This window comes from Vulpes lagopus, chromosome 12, assembly GCF_018345385.1.
Source record: "Vulpes lagopus strain Blue_001 chromosome 12, ASM1834538v1, whole genome shotgun sequence".
Taxonomy (NCBI): Eukaryota; Metazoa; Chordata; class Mammalia; order Carnivora; family Canidae; genus Vulpes; species Vulpes lagopus.
Window position 1 is genome coordinate 32,554,085 of NC_054835.1, and position 23,759 is coordinate 32,577,843.

Genomic DNA, 23,759 nt, shown 5'->3' on the forward strand with positions numbered 1-23,759 from the left:
AGGGTCCTGGGATTGAGTCCTGCATCCGGCTCCCTGCATGGAGTCTGCTTCTCCCTCTGCCTGTGTCTCTGCCTCTCTCTCTCTCTCTCTCTGTCTCTTGAATAAATAAATAAAATCTTTTTTTAAAAAAGGGCGTTTCTACACATCATTAGAGGCATCTTCACACACAAAACACACTCCCTTGATCTTCATAATTCTTGTGAATTTTCTGTATGTTGTGGAAAGTTGTGGAACCTTCATGGGAAGAGGTACACATTTATGTTATGGGTAAGTATTCTGTTTTCATCGTGGATAATAGAGAAGGCACAATTTTGCAAATAGGAGGGGGGAAAAGACACCTGATTCTGTCACCCCAAACAGCCACAGATACTGGTAACGACATCCTTCTAGATGTGCACATCCGTGCATGTATTGTGCTTCTGTAGTCATAAAGAAAAATTTGCATGTATTTGTGTGTAAGTTTTTGGTTTACAGCATCATAGAATATACTGCTTCAATCCTGAGTTTCATATTTAACAATCTATTAAACAAGAAAACCTTTTCAATATTAATGTTCCTGTATTGCTTCTATATGAGTATTTCTCCTTTGCTTTTCGTTCTCTACCATTTTCTTTAATTGCTTACTCTTGAAATATTTTAATTTGTCTCTGCCTCCTCAGGAAAAAAAGTATTTTCAATATTTCCATCTTGTGTGATTTTTGCATACTATCTCTGGACATTTTTATTTTCTTGGGAGGTGTTACTCAAAATCAGGTAAGGAAACCAGTTGGCATTTTCACATAATTGGTGAGTTCCTGAGGCAAGAAGACAAATATAACACATCCCCTGCAGGTTGCTGAAACATTTCCCTCAGTGTTCATATCTCAAAGGTATTGAGATGGGCTCTCGACCTTTCCATTGTTAACCAGTAGCAAACCCTACCAATCACAGCTGAAGGGAGTAGCTGGGTTTTGACACCTTGTACCCTTTTGAATTTCTAGGAGGCTAGACTTGATGGAAAACTCTGCTTTCCCTCCCTTCTCTATTCTCTCACTATTGTGTGTTTCATATAGGGGCCACCTGGTTTCCGTATATGAAAAGAGTGTGAGTTGGTCCATGAACAATTGTCTATACTCTAGTAGGATGAGATTTCTGAGATGGAATGGACAGAGGAGAATGAGGACAGATGACAGTATGAGGCAGATCTAAGCTTCAGCCCTAGTGCTTTTACTCCATACTTGTGTCACAGTCAGCAAATTACTCAAATTCGCTGAGCCTCCATTTTCTCATCTGCAAAATAGAGATAATAATATAGACCTCATGCGCTTGTTGCACACACACTGCTGACCCCATAAATAGTAATTCATTTGCAGTAGTATTTAGGCCAAGTTATGTTAACATATACCTAATCCATAGAAACTCACGCCTGAATATTTCCAAAATTATCTTACCTGTTGTTCACTTCTCAGGTTATCATATTTACTGTGGGTTCTCCTACGTAGTTCATTTTAAAAAATAAGGAAAACAATATTTACCTCATCTTTGCCCTATGTTAAAGGATACATACAATATATTAAACCGAAACATATTATAGCCGATACCCTCCCACCAACTTTTGCCTACACAATAATCTTTCAAAATATTTGCTGTTTCTCTCCACAAACAGGACATTCAGGATTTGGGTTTTTCTTTTTCTTTTTTCAATTTTTTAACTTAAGCAGCATAGTATTTCATAACCCCTGCAACTTAATAACTATTGTTTAAAGTCTCATTTAATGCCAGTACATTTTCTCTGCTTCGTGTGTTTCTAATTACAGATTTGTTCTTGTTTCCGTAAGTTAGTTAATGAGAAATGGCTTACTTACATTTCTCTGTTGATTCCGTATGGATGTCTTTATTTAACATAACTCTATATGTAAAGGTAAATGCAGTTGATTTTTTTTTTTACCAAAGTTAATATTAAGAACACAAAAAACATGGGGGCACCTGGGTGACTCAGTGGTTGAGTGTCTGCCTTTGGCTCAGGTTGTGATCCCGGGGTCCTGGGATCGGGTCCCACATCAGGTTCCCCACATGGAGACTGCTTCTCCCTCTACCTATGTCTCTGCCTTTCTCTGTGTGTCTCTCATGAATAAATAAATAAAATCTTAAAAAAAGAATTTGATGATGGATATCAAAAGTCTTTCAAACATTGAAATTGACAATTATCCCGGTGAAAATATTAATTGAGTATAACCATAAATATTTATCCACAGGATTCTCAGAGTTGTTCATTTCAGCCCTGAAATTCAGCACTTTTCCACTTTCTATCATAGCACCTCAATACGCTTGCCCTTGCCACGTGGCTATTTGTGTTCTTTTTCCTTGACTTTGTGAGGTGATCAATAAGTGCACCTTGGAGCAACTCTGCCAAGAAGAGCTGTGTGTCAAAAGTGATAGAGGTGCTGTTGAAAAAGTTCCTGTGACTAACATGTAAATCTGATGCTACTCTAATGCCTAAAACTTTTAGTGATTTCCAATCAAGTATGGATCAAGATTCTTGCTTATCCAGACCTGACTATGTCTTTAGCCCTATGCCACACCACCTGTCTTGTTTTCTGAGTCCCAGCACAACAGCACCATCAATTCTTAAAATCTACTAATACTCTCTCCATTTCAGGATACCTTGCTACCTCTTCTACCTCAGAAAAACTCCAACATTCTACACCCCTTTTACCTTGACGCTGCTTTCTTATTCTACAGTTGTCAACTCAGGAACTAATTCTTCTTGGAGAAGTCTCTCTAAATTTGAATTGCAGATAAATAAATATTTCAGGTAAACAGATACTGTAAGTATTTTAGTAGAAATATGTCCCAAATATTGCATATAACATCTTGTATTTGTGACTGTATCTCAGATTAGAATAGATCTTCCTTATAAATACTTCCTTAGCAACTTCAATTTAAATTTTTGGCCATTGTCAGGGATTCCTGGGTGGCTCAGTGGTTTAGTGTCTGCCTTTGTGCAGTGTGTGCAATGGACCACAGATAGATGGACTGAGGCTTAGGTGAAGGGGAAGTTTGGCAGGGAGGCATGCAGGTACTGTGAAAATCCTTCCCTCTGCTCAGCTCCATTGGGAGAGGGGGTTGGGTTTGGAATGTAAGAACAGCACAATAAATTTGATGTTTCAGGCAGTGGCCAAAAAAAAAAAAGGGGGGGGGATCCCTGGGTGGCGCAGCGGTTTGGCGCCTCCCTTTGGCCCGGGGCGTGATCCTGGAGACCTGGGATCGAATCCCATGTCGGGCTCCCGGTGCATGGAGCCTGCTTCTCCCTCTGCCTGTGTCTCTGCCTCTCTCTCTCTCTGTGTGACTATCATAAATAAAAAAAAAAAAAAAAAAAAAAAAAAAAAAAAGCCCAGAGCTTGATCCTGGAGTCCTGGGATTGATTCCCACATTGGGCTCCCTGCATGGAGCCTGCTTCTCCCTCTGCTTGTGTCTCTGCCTCACTCTCTCTATGTGTCTCTCATGAATAAATAAATAAAATCTTAAAAAAAAATTGGCCATTGTCATAATTATAGTCATGTATTTACATGATTATTATCTCTTTCTCCCTACTACTTTGCAAGCTCCATAAGGAAAAGACTATGTTTGTTTTGACCACCATCCCATCCTATTTGCTAGGACAATAAAAGAAGAGTAGAGGGGTTCAATGAATCTTCTAAGAACAAATGAAAAAATTAATAACATAAAAATACGTATGTGAAGGTGAAATTGCAAGCTAATAGTGAGATATTTTTCATAGGATTAGAGAGTACATCTTGAATTCCTTTAATCATTATTAAAGTATTAGTTTAGTTATTTTAGTTAGCATTATATCCCATATTTGTTGACTATTTCAGATACTAATTAATTTGAAATGCAATAAGTACTTTGTGAACATTGTTTCTCTTAATCATCGTAACAATTCTATGATATAGTACATTATTAACACTCTTTTATAACATTAGAACACTAAGAATTAGAGAAGAAAAGTCCTTTTCAACAGTTACAAAGCTGGTATTTGCAAACTGGATTGGAATCTTTGAGTCTAACTCCAAAGCTGGTATACTTAATAACTGTGCTATTCACATTTCATACTCAGATGTACTTTTTGCAAGAAGTGGTGCTTAACTAGATTTCTCTACTTAGGGTAGCAGAAACTCCATTCTTTAATATATACATAAATACTATCCAACAAAAGCATGAGTGTGTGTGTGGGAGTGTGTCTGTGCATGCACTTATATACCTGTACATATGGTTGCATAGAACTAAATTTTTGTATTGTTTACTTAAGAATTTTAGGGAAGTTATCCAAAGTACTTGTTAATAATAATTGTAGTCATAATCTACAAAAATATTATGTCAATACATACATACTTACATATGGATACATATACCTGTACATACATACACTGGAATATCTATAGCAGGAAAAAAATGACTTTGTAAATTTACTATGTACCAATGAAGTTATAATTCTTAATTATATATAGATTATAGATTATAAATTATAAATATAGATTATATTTAATTGCAACTAAAAAGATTTTAGGTTTCACATATTCCCTTTTCTCTAAATTTAACCCAAACCTATGATTTCTGATACAAACTTCCTTAGCACAGGTTAACTTAAGGTAACCAGCAACTCAATATTATGTTAATTGTTTTTTCTTGCTATGTATCTTGGTTGGAAAAAGATTATTCTAGGTCATTTATACTTTGGCTATTAAAAGAATTATCACCATTTGCCTCACGAGGAAAATATATAAGTGATTGTCAGAGCTCACTACATATCCTTTAAGGTTGTTTCATGTCAATTCAAGCCACATGAACATGCATTTCCTAAGATGAATGGTTAGTAGTAGGTTTGTACTCCCTAAGACATGAGATTTAGTCAAGTTTATGATCTGGAAATAAGGCAGCCAATGATATGGAGGCTCACAAAGCCCCTGTTGGGCTACACTGTATTTTGGCATTAATGTGGAATATTATTTGCCTAAGTATGCATATGTCATTTATTTAAAGCAATAATAAGTAATAGATTCAGAGTTCATCTGTGGGGAAACTGTCCATTTTTTTCTAGGAGTATTTAGTGCATCCTGGTACTAAAAGTGTTTAAACATGTTATTTTATTAAGACTTGATCTCTTGCCAAATGAGAGTAATTTTAGCTTAGTTTGAATATATCTTACCACATAGTTATTTAGTTATGAAGGAGATGCTAAAAAAAAAAAATAAGAGATCATGAACCTCTCACTGAGTTGAGGGAACTAAGCTAGTTAAAACCATATCTCTAATAAAAAGATAACATCCTGAAAAGTTTCACAAGGAACAGCAATTCATACAGAGTGCTTAATGCTATATGCTCTTTCTGTGTTTAGTGCCTTTTGGTTTTCATTCCATGTAATAGTATGTTCTGGCTGCTGTGTGAGACATGGAATTGAGAATGTCTAATAAATATAAATTTTGCTGTTTCTCAAGGCTCATAATAAACATGATTTTCATTTATGTGAGCATCTACACAAGAATAAATTATTATAGCCAGGATAGAGAGCTTGATTCTCAGAAAGGCCAACTGCAGAAAGTTATTTCACCCTCTCCTCATCTTTGCCATCCCTGAAGACATAGGGAAAATCTTTGATTTTGAAATACATCTGAGGAAAAAGAAGCAGAGTTTGAATATCTTTTGAACTTTCCTTAAAATTGGGTAAAGATAAGGAGAGAAATCCTATAATTTGGATTAAAAAATGACTGTAAACATCTTACCCTAATAAGCAATAGTTTGGTTGAAAACAGTTGCCTGGTGCCATTTATTTTGCAAGGAGTTGTCTCCATAGCAAGTTGGGACCTGCCCCTTCCAGGAGAAAAGAGCCCTTAAAGCTGCCGTCAGCTGTGAATTAAGATACAGAGGCATTAATTCATTAAATATGAAGAGAAAATTTTAGTTAATAATAGAATTTCAACACACTAACATTCCCCAGTTTCTCTGGGGGATATTGTTAGATTCAGTGTAGCCCCAAAACTACCTTCAAGTTAGGAAGTAGTTAAGAATTCAGCTTACACTGCAGAATATTAGCACAGTAAAGCATGCCGGAAGTGACAATCAGTTACTCAAGCGTATAAACATTGGCAATTTTAGGCTCCTGCAGGTAAATATTTACTGCACAACTAGCCAAATTACTTTTTTTAGGTATGTAACTACAAACACCCCTTAGCTGAGAATTTAATGAGTCAGTTCTGAAATCCATAGAGTAATGATCCATGAATGACATATTTTAGGCAAAATCTTAAGTTTAAAAGCCGAGATAAAAATTTCTGCTGTGGAAGTTCATTAGGATTGTACCAGGTTGAGAATTAGATGACATGGCATGACTGACACCTTGTTTGTTCAAAGAGCACTGAATGTTTTTATATATTTGATTTATTTTCTGCATTTTAAGATATTTGAAATGTAAGGTGAAATGTATGTATTAATTAAATTATTAGTCATGCTACTAATACTAATTGTATTAAACTACCAATTGAAAGTCAGTATGATGAATGCCATGCTAACTTTCCAAAGAGGATTCAGTTAGAGTTCATAGGAAAGAAATCTAATTCAGGGTAATGATGTCAGGAAATTTACCAAGAGAATGTACATTTAATCATGCAATGAATAAAACAACAAAACAGAACAGAACAAAACACCCCCAAAAAAACAAAAAGAAGGTTTAACATGTTTCCAGCAAGGGAAACAGTACAGGCAAATGAAAAAGCAAATATAATGAAATGCAAGCAGTAGAATATGGTTGAACCCAAACCCAATAATATCCATGTTATGGATGGAATGTCTGTGGTCCCCGTCAAAATTCGTACGTTGAGACCCTTCTCCCTAGAGTGATAGTATGAGGAAGTCAGGTCTTTGGAAGGTAATTAGGATTAGCTGAGGTCAGGAGAATGAAACATTAGTGGATGGGATTAGTGTCCCTATAAGGATCCCAAGAGAGTGCTTGCTTCTCTCTCTGCTCTCTGCCATTTGAGGATACAGGGAGAAAATGGCCACCTGTCACATAAAGGAGGGCTCTCACCAGAACCCAACCATGCTGGCACCCTCATCTTGGGCTTCTAGCTGCCAGAACTGTGAGAAGTAAGTTTCTGTTGTTTAAAGTCCCCATGTCTGTGGTATTCTTTTATAGCTTGAATCGACCAAGACAATCCATGAGTTCTCAATATTCAAGAATAGTATTTTGTATAGAGTAATTTTTTGCATGTTATTTTGCTTCTTTTTGTAGATTTTAGTATTTTTGCTTAATGATTATATTGGCAGAAAAGGCAGATTACAAATGTTTAGAAACAGAAAACATGTAGTGTATAGTCAAGATATACACATTTGTGCATGAACTTACATTTTCTCCATAGATTCAAAAGCAAATCCTCATTAGTGATGCCAAAGCAGATGCATAACATAAGTGATATATATCTGTTTATTCTCTTCTTTGAGGTAGGTAATTTTGATTTTGTATATTTATCATAGAGTGGCCACGCCTTTATATGTTATGAAGTTTTCTTTTGCCTTCCAGCTAAAGTGAAATATCTACATTTTCTGCATTACTTCTTTTATCTATCACTTCCCAACATGTTTAGATTTATGTGGGCAGTTTTCTGCCCTTATGTTCTGAATATATATATATATATATATATATATATATATATATATATTCATTAATTCATGAGAGATACAGAGAGAAAGGCAGAGACACAGGCAGAGAGATAACCAGGCTCCATAAAGGGAGCCAGATGTGGGACTCAATCCCAGGACTTCAGGATCACATCCTGGGCCAAAGGCAGGTGTCAAACTGCTGAGCCATCCAGGCATCCCTGAATATATTTTTAAACTTACAAATGAGTACATACTGGCACTTATAAAAGTAACTAACATAGTGTTATTATACAGTAGAAACTCAGGATATAGTTTGCTATCTCCAATAAGGCAATGAACTATATATACTTAGGATAAAAGTTCTTCCTTAAAGTTCTCGCACTCACATTAAAGTGTCTTATTTGTGCGTGTATGTGTATGTGTGTCTGTATGAATTCATATATTTTTTCTCAAAATCAATATGGATAATATATTCCTTGAACATTTATTTATTCATTTTAGTTATAGAAGTACTTGATAGTCATTAATACAGTGGTCCCCCCTTATCTATGGGAGCTGTGTTCCAAGACCCCCAGGGGATGTTTAAAACCCTGGAGAGGGCAGCCCTGGTGGTTCAGCGGTTTAGCGCTGCCTTCAGCCCGGGGTGTGATCCTGGAGACCTGGGATTGAGTCCCATGTCGGGCTCCCTGCATGGAGCCTGCTTCTCCCTGTGCCTGTGTTTCTGCCTCTCTCTCTCTCTCTCTCTCTCTCTCTCTCTCTGTCTCTCATGTATAAATAAATAAAATCCTAAAAAAAGAAATCCTGGAGAATACTGAACCCTATGTGACATATTGTTTCCTATACATACATATCTATGATAATGTTCAACTTCTACATTAGACACAGTAAGAGATTTATAACAACAATAACTAATAGTAAAATAGAACAACCAGAACAATATATTGTAATAAAAGTTATGTGAAGGCAGTCTCTCTCTCTCTCTCTTTAGGAATATATTCCTATATTGCATTCTCCCTTCTTCTTGTGATGATGTGAGATGATGAAATGCCCCTGTGATGAGAGAAGGTTAGGTGAATGACTCAGGCATGTGATAGTGTTAAGCTGCTATGGACCTTCTGACAATTTCTCAGAAACAGTATCACTTACTTCCAGACCCTGGTTGACCATGGAAAGCAAAACCACAGATGGAGGTGATGGGGACTACTATATTTGTTTCACTACATATTAGGCACTGTATTAGAGTTAGAAATAAAAAGGTGAGTAAACAAAAGTCAAGGTCCTAAAGGAGCTACATGCACTTATTTGACAGCTGACCTGATTCCAAGTTGAAAAGTTCTTGCCTATGTCAGGATCCTATTCCTGCTTTGTTGAAATGAATTCAGAGCACATTTTTCATAATTGCAGCATAAGTGACAGCTTCCTACCCTCTTGAAAACAAAGCCAAACTCTTTACACTAGCAAGCAAAAGAGTGATGATGTGGCAGGTAGGGGAATAGCAGAGGGACAGAGAAAGATTTATATTGCTTTTTACTAAATTTGGATAAAAGTTCAATAGGAATTAAACTCTTTTCCTCTAAGTACACTGTGGGGAATTATGAAAGACAAGGCTAGGCTATGCTGAACTTGGCAGCTTATTTATTGTTTTATAGATTTCTATTCAGAGAAGGACACAACCAGTAATGCACTTGCCACCATTTCTCATCTATTTTGTCTTATTTCTGAGTGTGCAGATCTCACTGCATGTATCTTATTGAATTTAAGTTTCATGGTCCTCCAGATTTAGTGGGAATTTGAAAAACAAATTAAGTTGCACTTTTCAGTTTCAACCAACAAAGAGGGAATATATTAGGAGTTTGATTTAAATGACCTACCACATTCAAAATTATCTCTTAGTATAAGGTCAGCAGTTTTCAACCAACGGTGATTTTATCTCCCAGGGGCCATTTGGCATTATCTAGACACATTTTTGGTTGTGACAACCAGGGAATGTTGCTGGCATCTAGTGGGTGGAGGCCTGAGATGCTGTCAAACATCCTCCAGCACACAAGCTAGTTGTTTCTCAACAAAGCATTATCTGCCCCACTGTCAACAGAGTTAAGTGAAAAATATTGACATAGATTAGGCCTCTGATAGGCAAGGAAGTGCATTACCTGTGTTTTTGAGTCAGTTCAAAATGAATGGCTTTTCCTCCCTTTCTTTCACTTTTCATTAACTCTTCCTCTTTAGTTGCAGACTATTTATCATAGACTACTTAAAAATCTAGTGTAAATTGGAGACACTAACTCATGGTGATAAAAGGTGCAGAATTGACAGCAATACTTCTAAAATCAGACATAACTAAAGTTGAGATCCAGATCTGCTATTCACTGATATTGTGACCATGGTTATAATGCATTCTTATATTTGAGTTATCTTATTTTTTAAAATGTGTACTATAAAACTTATCCCATCAGGTTTTGTAGAAATTCAGGACTGCGATGGAATAGCTCATAGCAGACCAACACTCTCACCAAGAACAATTAGAGAAACTGAATAAAAAGTGTATACTTTGGGTATACCAGAAAGCTGCCAAATGGGCCAGAAGTTGAAGGACCATTCTTTTTCTCCTCTGAGAAACAGAAATTGAGGAGAATTTAGAGGAGCCCTGAATCTTGCATGCTGATTTTCTCTCTGGAATAGTCAATGAATTAATTACAGAATGGCATGAGATTCAGAATCCAGGGAGAAAGCTGGCAGAACTTTTGATAATTTCACAAGATTGGGAAGGTGGAAATTGGAATTTGGGGCTTTCAGGGCAGGTAGGACCAAAAGGAAGTGAGGCAGAAAAGGGAGGCAGACACTCTAAGTGGAGCTCAGGACTTACCGAGGAGAGGAAGAATATGGTAGGTTAAATACTTCTTAAAGGCTGCATGCTCGAAACAAGGTAGAGGAAGAGGTGGACTAAACCTTGCCAGGTCTATGTCTGTAGCTCAGGACAGATTATTAGCAGTGTGGAGGGCATCCATGGAGGGCAGTAGTAGAGGAACCCATCAAAGACCTAGCGAATAAGGGCATATCTGCACAAGACTAAGGCAGTTGCAGCAGTGATATCGAGGCCCCAGAGTGAGGAAGAAAGGTGCCTACTGGAGCAGGAATGTCAACGGTAGTCCAATATGAGGTACTGGCATGAAAGCAAGGTGAGAAGGGTACTATGCCGATCAGAGCATCAGAACCTGAGGAATGTGAGGAAGACTCTTCACTGGGAGGTGGTGGTAGAGACAAATGTACAACAAGGGCTGATCAATTAAGTAAATAAACTGTGAGTCATATCAGCCAGGTTTCTCATTGTCAGAGAAAGGAATTATAAACATTGAAAGGGGAAAATCCAAAAGACTCCTGTGGTGTTAAATTACAATTGGAAGTATTAAATCATAATTGGTGTGAACTCAGAGTTCATATAAATGTGTGAGTGTGGGAGTATGTTTCTGAATAATATGCATGTATATGTATCATGTATATGTACACACATGTATATATGTATACATATATACAAGTATATGATACTGGACACTTAGTACTTCATGCTACATCGAATTAGAATATAATTTCTATATTTAATTAAAATATAATTTTTAATGATACTATTTTAGTAGCATTAAAATTCAAACACCTAGAATTAGTAAGATATATGTACATTATACCTAAATGAATACTAAACTGCCTCACAGAAATCCTCATAAATTACTGAAAGGGAGGGAAAAGTCAACAAATTGTGGTATAAATCACACCCATATATTGGAAAATTATCTCTTTTTAGATTCATCTCTTTGTAGATTCACTGAAAACCCTTCAAAGTCCTAGCACTGTTAATTTATCATTACTGACAAGCTGATTCTAAAATTTTAACATAAAGGGCCAAGAACTGAAAAGGCCATCTTGAAAAAGAACAAAACTAGAGGGTTTGCATGAGTAGGTATTGACACTAATTTATAAAACAACAATAAAGTTGGTGGTCTTGGCACAAAAATAAACAGACCAAGAGAATAACAGTAAGTCCAGAAATGAACATGTATATGCATTCATTTGGTTTGTGACTAATATAAAACTATAGGACAGAGGAAGAATGACCTTTTCAATATCTCCCCATACATACCAATCTATATTTTTCCATATAAAAATAAATCATGGAGTATGTAAGTTTTACATCATACACAAAAACAATTCCTATTATACATTTAGAATATAAAGAGTAAAAGAATAAAGCTTTGATAAAATAATAGAATATCTCCATGATCTTAAACTAGGTAAGGACATCTTTATCAGGATACAATTCAGAGCCATAATACCAAAATATGAAAAAAAAATAACTACATTTAACTAAGAATCCTATGTATTACAATATAACATTCAAAGAATAGAAAGCCATAGAGTGTATATATCTGTGTGTATGTAAATGGAAACATTGCTATTAACCTGAACAGGCTACACTTAAAAAAAAAAAAAAAAAAAAAAAAAAAAAAAAAGGATAAAAAGTCTGAACTCTTGATATGAAAAGATAAATAGTACCAAAGGTTGAAGTCCCCACCAATGGTGGAAGTGTAAGCTGTTACAACCATTTAGAAACCCTTTAACAGTATCTACTAAAGTTGAACATGTATGAATGTTCACAGAAACTATTACTTTAAGTCAAAGTTTTAGAAACACTCAAATGTTCATCACGTAGGAGAGGGGATAAGTAACCTATGTAATATTTATCCAGTGAAGTATTAGTAGAAATAAGGATTTGGGATGCCTGGATGGCTCAGCGGTTGAACACCTGCCTTCAGCTCAGGGCATGATCCTGGAGTCCAGGGATCGATCGAGTCCCACATCAGTCTCCCTGCATGGAGCCTGCTTCTCTCTCTGCCTGTGTCTCTGCCTCTCTCTCTCTGTGTCTTTCATGAATAAATAAATAAAATAAATAAATAAAATAAAATCTTTTTTTAAAAAAAATAAGGATTTAAATTATGTCTAAACACAAAAACGTGGATGAATTTCTTAAGCACAATGTTGAATGAAAAATAAATTCAGTCACACAATCATATATCATATAAATTCTATTGATTGAAATCAGAAGGGTAGTTACTATGGCAGAGGAGTTAATGACTGGAAGACAGCATTAAGTAGCTTCAAGGGTGCTACTGATGCTCTACTTCTTGATATTGATGATTGTTACTGAGTGTGCATATTTTGTTTTGTTTTGTTTTTTATTTATTCATGAGAGACACAGAGAGAGGCAGAGACATAGGCAGAGGGAGAAGAAGGCTCCCCATAGGGAGCCTGATGTGAGACTTGATCCTTGGACCCCAGGATTACACCCTGAGCCAAACGCAAAAGCTCAACTACTGAACCACCCAAAAGTCCCAAGAGTGCATATTTTGTGAAAAATCATGAGCTCTTTACTTTTGACATGTATTTCTCTGTATATATGTTGTGCTTCAATAGATTTATTTAAAATTAAATGGAATACTTCACTTAATATTTTAAAACCTATCAGTAATGCAATAGTATAAATATTAGGACACACTAAATGCCCAATAAGTAGTCATTGCTATTATTATATTTCTTCTATTGATATAAAGCAAAACACATGTGGATGCACTTCTAGATAAAGGAACAGGTTTTCATAAGATTTGATTGGAGACATTTTATTTTATTTTTATTGATAAGGCAAAGGTTTTGAACTTTGGTATTTTTTCCCAATATATAATTTTCACTTTTGCAAATTTGCTTTTTGTTGGATCATTTAGGGGCAATTGTTTATAATCTGTTTCCATATTAACTGGGACTTTAAGCTGAACTGAATAATCAGAGAGGAGTAGCTGATTATATAAGAGCACTCAGAGTTTGTGGTAATGAATCAAATTTGCAAAACTGTTAGGTTTTCAAATGAAAGATTTCATAACAGTTGACTGCTAATGTTGGCGAGACATTTTCTGCAGAGAAATATCAAAATTACATGATCTCTTCAATTTTTAATAAGAAAATGCTCAATAAAATCTCAATTATCTCAGAAATTGTGGAAAGTTCAAACAAAGCTTAGCTTCAAGGGAAAAATAAAAATTAATTTAAAAATTCCTTTGATTTGTCTGTTTGGATAAGATGGAGTCTCTGTGTATGTTTGGAATTCTAATAGATGAGAAGAATGTATGTTTCTAATTTGTTGGGAGATTATTTACCAATGCACTTTAATAAGTTACCTACCAATAAGGCAGCTGTTAACATGTTCCCAAACCAAAATGCCAGCTGGTTTGTTTCTAACCTAATGAAACTGTAAAATCTAACAAGACCTAATAGTTCATTTGATATGTTTGTTAACCAGAATGTTTAAATAAAATTTAGAGAAGAATAATCTTGAGAAGACTAGGTTCTGATGTATAATTGCCTCATTCCCTCAATTCTACATAATTCTCCTCTTCAAGTGAGGTTTTTTTTCAAATAAAGAAGTTGTACACACTTTAAAGATACTTTGAGAAACAATTCATAATAAAAATCAGGAAAAATTTCACATTTCATTACACTGCAGCCATTGTTAATAGTTTAGTGTCATTTCTTTCAATCGATTCAGGATATACGTGTAAAATTGAGATTATATGTCATATATAACTAAAAACTTGTGTTTCACTAAATATTATATTAGTGCTTTAATGATATTATACTTTTCCCAATTGTTAATGAATTAATAGTATCCTATTATATGGTTATACAATTATTTTTTGGTGCATTAAATACTATTGTGTATAAAACCTTTTGGTATTGGAATTATGTCTTTATTAAAGGTTATAGGAAATAGAATCATTGGGTCAAAGTGTATTAAAGTTTTGAATATTTTTTAATAATCTCTTTACAGGATCATTTTGTAACCTGATCATGGAAATAAGATAGAATGTTGATTTTTGTATTTATATATCTAACAGATATTCAGATAATGTGCACAAGGTGTTCCTTCTGATTCTTTCTACATATATTGTGTGTACTTGTTTGTTCAAAAGTACATAATTTAGGAAATTGTTTTTCTTAAACCATTTTATATTATTCCACTTACTTTTGGAGTCAAGAACAATAATATATTATAGATACATTTCAGATTCTTATATATTTTGATTTTAAAATAAGTAGTTAGCTGTATAGATAGATAGATAGATAGATAGATAGATAGATAGATAGATAGAAAGGTAGATAAACATGAAGGACAGATGAGTGGAATTTCAGTCCATCTGGCATTTGGTTAAGTAGACCCATGGAAATCCTGTCTGAGCATGCCAGACAGAAAGGTTTTATAAAGACAGAGTCTTTGTGGCTCAGTGTTTGCAGATAAACCGTAAATAATTAATATTATTGTTCTTCAAATGAATATTAAAATCTCTGAGAAGTAAGGACGAGTTTATGACATTTGTATACAAAGCTGAAGTATGTGAAATCTTCTACAAGTGTAATAAGGCTGAGAGGTGGAGGGGGCACTGGAGAATTTAAACAGGTGATCAATTTGGTCAAATATACATTTAAAAAAAACACATGAACAGCAGTGTGGTTTACCCACTGGATTTAGTAGCGAGTGAGGGAGTGAGGGTAGAGTGAGCCAGGAGCCATCATTACGGAATTACTGTTCATTTCTTGGCAGTGTATTCTAATTTTAAACAAAACACTCGAGAGGGAAGACAGGGACACTTAAATGAGCTGGGACATGTGAACCAGCCAGAGTCACTAATGTAAGAGAAGCTGACTTTTCACAATAACATTTGAGGCATTTGTCTAATAAGTACCTTATTAGACAAATGGTTTGGCTTCAAGAAGAATTCTTCTTATTTAAAGTCTGTTATACACATACAATGTTTAGTTCCATCCAAAATCTTAGGTGGGCTCTGACTGTTGGACAGACGGTGTTGTTTAGGCAGTGTTGGTTCTCCTTGCTGGCTCTGGGGGCAAGTTGGGAAGCATGCCACACTGATTGGTATTTTTCCATTCTTAATAATGGCTGGGCACATCTGTTGCTACAATTTGCCTGGATAGAAAAAGGATTCAGCATTTTGTACCATCTCCTATCAGAGCTTTCAGAGGGAGAGTCAGCTAAATAATTATCAATTATCCAAACACATCATCTTTTTTTTTTAACCTTTGCAGAGTTCTTCATTAGCAAGAAAGGAATGCAATCTTACTTAATATTTATAATAACAGTGGTTCATTTAAAAACTAAAGCAATCTCATGACACAATTGTGCCCTTATCTATAAATCTGAACTTGGTTTTAATAAAATCTTGCTTCTATATACACTACTAAGGTTTTCATCCTTCATTATAATTAATGTTAAATAAAACATTATAAAATAGCACCATCCCTTTTCAGTAGCTTGCATTGACTATAATATTTACTGCAAGAAGACTTGACATGTGGAAGTTTTAGCACTTGTGCATACACACTGCCTTTGTTTGAAATAAGGAGTAATCATAATATTCTTCTAAGTAGGGTTTTGCACATCAAACCTCCCCAAAACCTACGAGTGCACGAATGTCTTCTTTTTTACTTATTTTTTAGTCCAAAAAAGAGCATTTTCTATAATAAAGAGTAGAATGTTCTCATTACATATACAGATGTGCTATATAGAAGGGTATCATATTTAGGCATCAATTAACAAGTCAACAATCCAGAAGTTCTTCTTTCTTTCTACTTGCAGGGTTAAATCACCTATGAAGGGTCTATTCAAGTGGAAAATATTAGATGCATCTTAAATGATAAAACTTTTTTTAAAAGAAGCAAACACAAAGTACTTTTTGATCAACACTCACTAAATACATTATTTTTAAATAATTTAAAAATAACCTGCTAAATTTTCAACATAAGAATGCTTTGAAACCCTGGATCAAGAGTACCCATTTCTTGTCATGGAAAATTCCACTATAAGGAATCAACATGCCTGTCTCATATAAATTTTTTTCCTGTGTCTGCCATCATACACTGTGATCTTTTGTGGAATATTCATAAAGTTTTATTTTTGAATTTGCAATTCTAAGAATCAGACTCTTGCATTTTCATTTATAATAGTTCTGAAACCAAATGTGTGGGTTTTTCCCCCCACAGCAGCCAGTTCTCCAAACTGTCCTAATCCCAAATAAGTGATTTACAATTCAATTGTGACACTAGTTGGAATTAACACAGATCCCACAGTTTAAGGGGAGGTCTTAATATTTAAGTTCATTCTCACATAACTGCCCTCCACATCAGATACCAATCATAAGTTCCAGCCTCCTACACTTCTGAAGGCCAGCATAAATTAGAGATTCCTGTGACCTCCCTTTGGGATTTGATAATTTGCTATAACTGTGCACAAAACTCTGAGAATTGTTTTACTTACTGTTACTAGTTTATTATGAAGGCTCAAAACAAATAGCTGATAAAGAGCTATATGGGGCAGACAAAATGGTCCGGGGCACAGGAATTTCTATCCCTGTGGATTTGGAGTGCACCATCCTCCTACATGCAGATGTTTGGATTGGATCCATCAATCCAAAAGCTTTTCAAATACCCGCATTCATAGTCTTTATGGAAGTTTCATTATGCAGAAACCATTGATTAAATCAATAGCCATTGGTGACTGAACTACACCTCTGGGCACTCTCCTCTCCCTGGAGGTCAGGGGATGGGGCTGAAAGTTCCAATCCTCTAAACATGCCTTCTTCTTTCTCGTGATCCACCCTCGTCCTAAAGATGACTAGTGGTCCCCAGCCACCAGTCATCTCATTAGTGTATAAAACATGCATCACTCTAGAGCATCCCAGTATTTTAGAAGCTGTATGCAAGGAACCAAAAACAAAGGCCAAATATACATTTCTAATCACATAGACTTTAATCTTATGAATTTAACAGAGTTAATATCATGAGGCTCAAAGGTCAAAGGTAGTCCTTTGACCTTCCATGCCTGTTCTTTTTCAAACCATGTACCATATAAGTAATACACAGGACAAAGACCCAAACTCTGAAAAAGGAGACCAAGATTTGGTCCTTCTATAGCCATCAACTAACTGAATGATGTTGGACAACTTCCATTAACTAATGAGGTTCAATATCTTCATATGGGACACATATGTAGGAAACTATATAATCTTTGAGATCCCTCAAATCCAAGATTGTATGATATTATGTTCTGTTGGATAAGACAACTTTGAAGAGTGCACAAGGGCCAAACAATAAAATACATTGAGTTCATTACTGAAATAATATATGTTGTTCCTTTTTTCTGTGATCAAAATAAAATACTAAAGATTCCAGGTAAGCTTAGTTTCAAAATAAATGATAATTTTTTTCTTCTGTTCTCTTGAAATTTCAAGACCATATCAAGATTCAGGCAAGAGATATTCCTCATAGCCACTTTGATATATGAAAAGTAAAAGATAGTACCCCAAACCAAAGGATTGATGGAGTCAGATGGGTGCAAACACAAGCTGACCAAACTGCATTTGAGGATGTAAGTCACAAAGTTCAAAGGTCATAAGAAGTGTCATTCTAATTCAATATAAAAGCAACATAAAAAGAAGAAGTAGAGTTTTGCCAGGTGAGTCAAGTACAGGTAAGGAAACATGGAGTAAATCATAATTAGAAGTCTAGGCTGTCAGGGGATCTTTCTTCAGGGGATCTTAGTGGAGATGAGCCCACTCATAAAGTGCCCTAAGGGATGTAATTATACGGACAAAAATTGATATTCTGCTGTGTGTAAAAACTGTTGGTGTGTAAAAGGAAAGGAAAATCACAGCCATCTGACTCCTCTCTTTCACATCTTTAAAAAAAAAATCCTCTCAGTCCTCCCCCCACTGGAAAAAAACAAAGACAACAAAAACAAGTGTATGGTTCTCCAATTATTATACTAATACCCTGGCATATTTTATAAAATATTTTTAATGATTATTTTTTCATATTAAAAATTTGGACTTTATTACCTCTGTACTAAGGTATATACTGTTGTCAGACAATATTTAGCTTATGCCCTTCAGTTCTTTTCCCGAGAAGAGTGAATGGTTAGTGATCTTTTCTCATCTACACTTGACTTTGCCTTCCTCCCTTCTAATAGCAGAGACCACTGAACTTTTCTCACTCAATATGTGCATTTTATCTGAAGATCCACTCATATTCTCAATTTAATTTCACTTTTTAAAATTTTTAAACTTTATTTTTTTAAGAGAGAGAGAGCACAAGCAGGGAGGGGCAGAGGAGAGGAGGAGAGGGAATCCCAGTCAGGCTCCACATCCAGCATAGAGCCCAAAGTGGGGCTCAATCTCACCACCCTGAGATCATGACCTGAGCAGAAATCATGAGTCAGAAGCTTAACCAACTGAGCCACCCAGTTGCCATTCAATTTAATTTCAATTCAAGAAATTATGACCAGGGGATTCCCCGAGTATGAGCCACCTGAGTGGCTCAGCAGTTTAGCACCTGCCTTCAGCCCAGGGCATGATCCTGGAGTCTGGGGATCGAGTCCCACATTGGGCTCCCTGCATGGAGCCTGCTTCTCCCTCTGCCTGTGTCTCTGCCTGTGTCTCTGCCTCTCTCTCTCTGTGTGTGTGTGTGTGTGTGTGTGTCTCTCATGAATACATAAAACTAAAATCTTTAAAAAAAAGAAATAATCACCACATTCAGAGTTATGGAATTTAGCTTGAAAGTCCATGCTCATAACCGTAATCTTTTTGTGTGATTTTCCAAATATCCTTTGTTACAATTATATGTGGAATATAGGATTAATTGCTAGATGCCTACATTTCCCCCAGGTTTTCCTGAACTGTTTGATTGTAAAGAACAGAGTGTGATTTTTTAAAAACTAGACACTTTTTTAGAGCAGTTTTTAATTGACAGCAATGTAGAGTAGAAGATATATAGATTTCCCATCTAGCCCCTTTGCCCATATACACACAGGCTTTCCCACTATCCAAATCCCACACCAGAATGGTATGTTTGCTATCAATCCATGAACCTACATTGTTACATCACTATCACCCATGGTCCATAGTTTATATTTACAAACCGTTGGTGTTTAAATTTTATGGGTTTTGACAAATTTATAATGACATGTGTCCACCATTATACTATCACACAGCAGAATATCAATTTTTGTCAGTATAATTACTTCCCTTAGGGCACTTTATGAGTGGGCTCACCTCCACTAAGATCCCCTGAAGAAAGATCCCCTGACAGCCTAGACTTCTAATTATGATTTACTCCATGTTTCCTTACCTGTACTTGACTCACCTGGCAAGACTCTACTTCTTCTTTTTATGTTGCTTTTATATTGAATTAGAATGACACTTCTTATGACCTTTGAACATTGTGACTTACATCCCCAAATGCAGTTTGGTCAGCTTGTGTTTGCACCCATCTGACTCCATCAAGTCAGAAGGACAGGAAAGGAAGAACAGAGGGAGAGAGAGAGAGAGAGAGGGAAAGAGAGAGAGAAAGAAAAAGAGATATTAAGCAGGCTCCATGCCCAGCGTGGCCTGACTTGGAGCTCAATCTCACAACCCTGAAATCATAACCTGAGCCTAAATCAGGAGTCAGATTGACTTACTCGGCCACCTAAGCACTGCCTGAGTGATTTTATAAAGTGCAGCTAGAAATATATAACATTCATACTTTAGTGAAAATGTGTTTTTATGTTGCAAATTAGAGCATGCATTTGTGCCTGTAAAACTATTGCTAAGTTATAAAAATTATCACTAAATTCCTCAAAAGTTATTACTAGGACTGGAGATTGTACTCATGTCTTTAAAAGAAATAGATCAAATTTTAAAGTTGAACCTCTCAAGGTTACATATGTAGAACAGTGAAGGTACATTTAAGTAATTCTTTAACTTTTAATCAGGCTGGCAAGAGATAAATAACTGTTTTGAGGTTTATACTTATAGAGCGAATATATCAATTCACTAATGGAATAATTTAGAGATTTTTTTCAACATATAGTATACTATCATTTAAATGGACTTTTAAATGTTTGCATTTTTATCTCTTTCATGGGGAAGGAACCCTTGTCTGCTTTTACAAGAACAGGAGAAATGCATTATAATGATTTTTATATGGACACACTCTGCTTTCAGATGCATGGGTAGGACTCTAACTTCAGTTATGCTACTTTTGGATAAGGATTTAAAAGCATCATCAGTCAATAAAGATTAAGGTTAAAGTAAAACAAAACAGACTGTAACACCAGGGTTCTCTTGTAAAACATTTAGGCTGACTGCTCTCCTTAGTCCATACTCAGTGAGTCTCCATAGACTTAACCACTTTTGGTTAATTACCTTGTATCATTATTATTGTGCACATAAATGCATTTTCTGATCATTTCTTCAGAGGATTTCATAAAAATTAAATGCGCACATAATTTTAAAAGGTATATATGCAAGATTTATTATATCAAACACTCATTCCCTATTAAAAGAAGAAAACACTTGACTTCTTAAATGTTTATTTTGCTATGTATTTCCATATCTCTAGATAGCATGCTCATCAGATGCCGATTTATTTTAATGATAATGAAGCTTCAATTCCTCTCACTTGAATGAACTCCTTGCAAGTCCTCTTCTTTTTTTTATTCTAAGTAAATATTCCCTTTTGTATCTATTTTTAAATCTATAGTTTTATTTATTTATTTTTCTTAAAGAGAAGCTCTCAGAATTATAATCTTAAAGCCATGTTAAAAACTGGATTCATTCTTGAGGTGCCTGGGTGGTTCAGTTGGTTGAGCCTCTAACTCCTGATTTTGGCTCAGGTCATGCAAGGTTCTGGGATTGAGCCCTACACTGGGTTCCGTGCTCACTGGAGAGACTGCTTTGAGATTCCCTCTCTCCCTCTCCCTCTGCTGCTTCCTGACTCATGCACATGTTTGCACACACACACACTCTTCATCTTAAAAACAAAAACCAAAACAAAAAAACCACTGGATCCATTCTTGAGTCAAATACTACTATGTCTTGATTTTTCATTTCAAGATGTTATTATGAAATTTTTACCTCTGCCTAGTCTCTTTTCCAGCTAAATTTGATTGGTTATTGTTTTGGCCTTTTTCTTTCATGTTACAATCTTTTTTCTAAGATGCCTAGGGATATGTGGCCACTTATTTATGCTTGAAAAGCTGAGGTCCTGGACAGGTACAAAAGATATCACTTAAAATTGACTAACTTTGACTGTTCCATTAAAGAACAATACCTGCATATATTTATTTATTAGGTTGGTCTTATTTTCAAGTAAAAGAGAGGAAACTGACCTTACTCTGAAATGTAAGAAATCACTGCAAGATGAATGGATCTCATGAGATGGAAGGAGCTAAGAGAGATCTCAGGATAATGGCAGCAGGCCTGAGGAATAACATCTCCAGAGTGGAATAGTTCATGAGATTCCAGGAATGATGTCTATAATAAGATCAAATTAATCCTAAGTATGATTTGTCCAGAAGGTTGGAGAATGATTTGTATAACTGGTAGGAGGGTTCAGGGATCAGTCACAAGTCAAAAAAAGAAAAGAAAAAAAAAACCCACAAAACACAAAAAAACCCTGTTGTTTAACCAAGCAAGCAAACCAAAATAATATAAGTAAGTATAGGATACATAGAGAATAAATATTTTTACTTGAAAGTAAAATAATTATATAGCACTGTATGGCTCAACTATAAATAGTATTTGTTTAGCCATATCAATATATGTACTGAACACCAATATAACCAAAATAATAACTGCATCAGGATAGAGGTCATTGTGTGTGTGTGTGTGTGTGTGTGTATGTGTGTCCAGTGAGAAATGGAGGAGGAAATTTTATAGTATATGTAGGAATTGAGTCGGTAATTTCTAAAACAAAAAAAGAGCAGTATGAATATCTTAGTTAGAGATAAGTGTACATTATCACAGGTAAATAAGAAAAAAAAATGAAAAACACTGTAAATAGTTACTTTAAGGTTGTGAGAAATGGGGATGTGTATAGGAGACATTTTTTTTGCTAATAAGCCTTGTTTCACTGTAAACTGTGTGTAAATTAACAGAATTATCTCTCATGAAAACCCTCAGAGATATCATAGAACACATTGCATCATTACACAAGTACAGTGTGCTAAGAGAAATGTCCAGGAAGGAGAAAGAGCTCAAGAATGAAAATACAAATGAAAGGCTCAATAAAATGATTAGAAGGAACAGTTCAGGAAATTGCTTGGAAAGTACAGCCAAAAGAAAGAAACAGATACGGAAAACAAAGGAGAGGAAATAAGAAAATATGTAGGAAACATTCTGAAAGAGAATATCAATAATAGGAGAACTTTCTAAAGTAATCTCTAAATGCCAGTCACTATTCTAAATGTTTTGCAAAAAAATAATTCAAAGATGAAACAATTCCATGAGGATATACTAATATTACAATCTCCATTTGATAGGTGAAAAATTCTAAGTACAGGGAAGTGAAGCCATTTGGCTCTAGCCACACAGCTAGTATGGATAGAACTCAGATCTGAAATTTGGCATTGTGACTCTAGATTCTGTGGTATCAACTCCATACTATAATGAAATGGAAGATATTATCACATAAATCATTTAAGAATATCTTCTACAATAGAGAATTATGAATTTACAGATTGGAAATGTACATTAAGTGCCTGAAACAACAGAAGAAAATAGACCATCCTAAAACTTTTTATCTAGACAGTTCTTGGCAGTAAAGATTGAAATATTTTCAGAAAAAAAAATAGAATTACCCAGTAATTAAATTTCAGAATGATATTATACTTATTAACAATAAGATGCCAAGGTATAAAAAAATGGAACAAAATCTTTTTAAATGTAAGGAAAATTTATCTCCAACCTATAACTTTATACTTAGCAAAATCATGCAATGTGATGGCTAAATAAATATATTTTCATACGTGTAAAATCTCAACACTTTATCTCCTCAGGAAAACATCCTAAATCTTTCCCACACTAGGCTAGATGTTGTTTTTACACATTCTCTTGGATTTCAGGAAAGATCTCTTTGAAAATTCTAACAAAATCCCGTTGAACAGATCCATCCATCCATCCTTCCTTCCTCCTTCCCTGCTTCCCTCCTTCCCTTCTTTCTTCCCTCCCTCTTCCCTTCTTTCTCCCCTCCCTTCC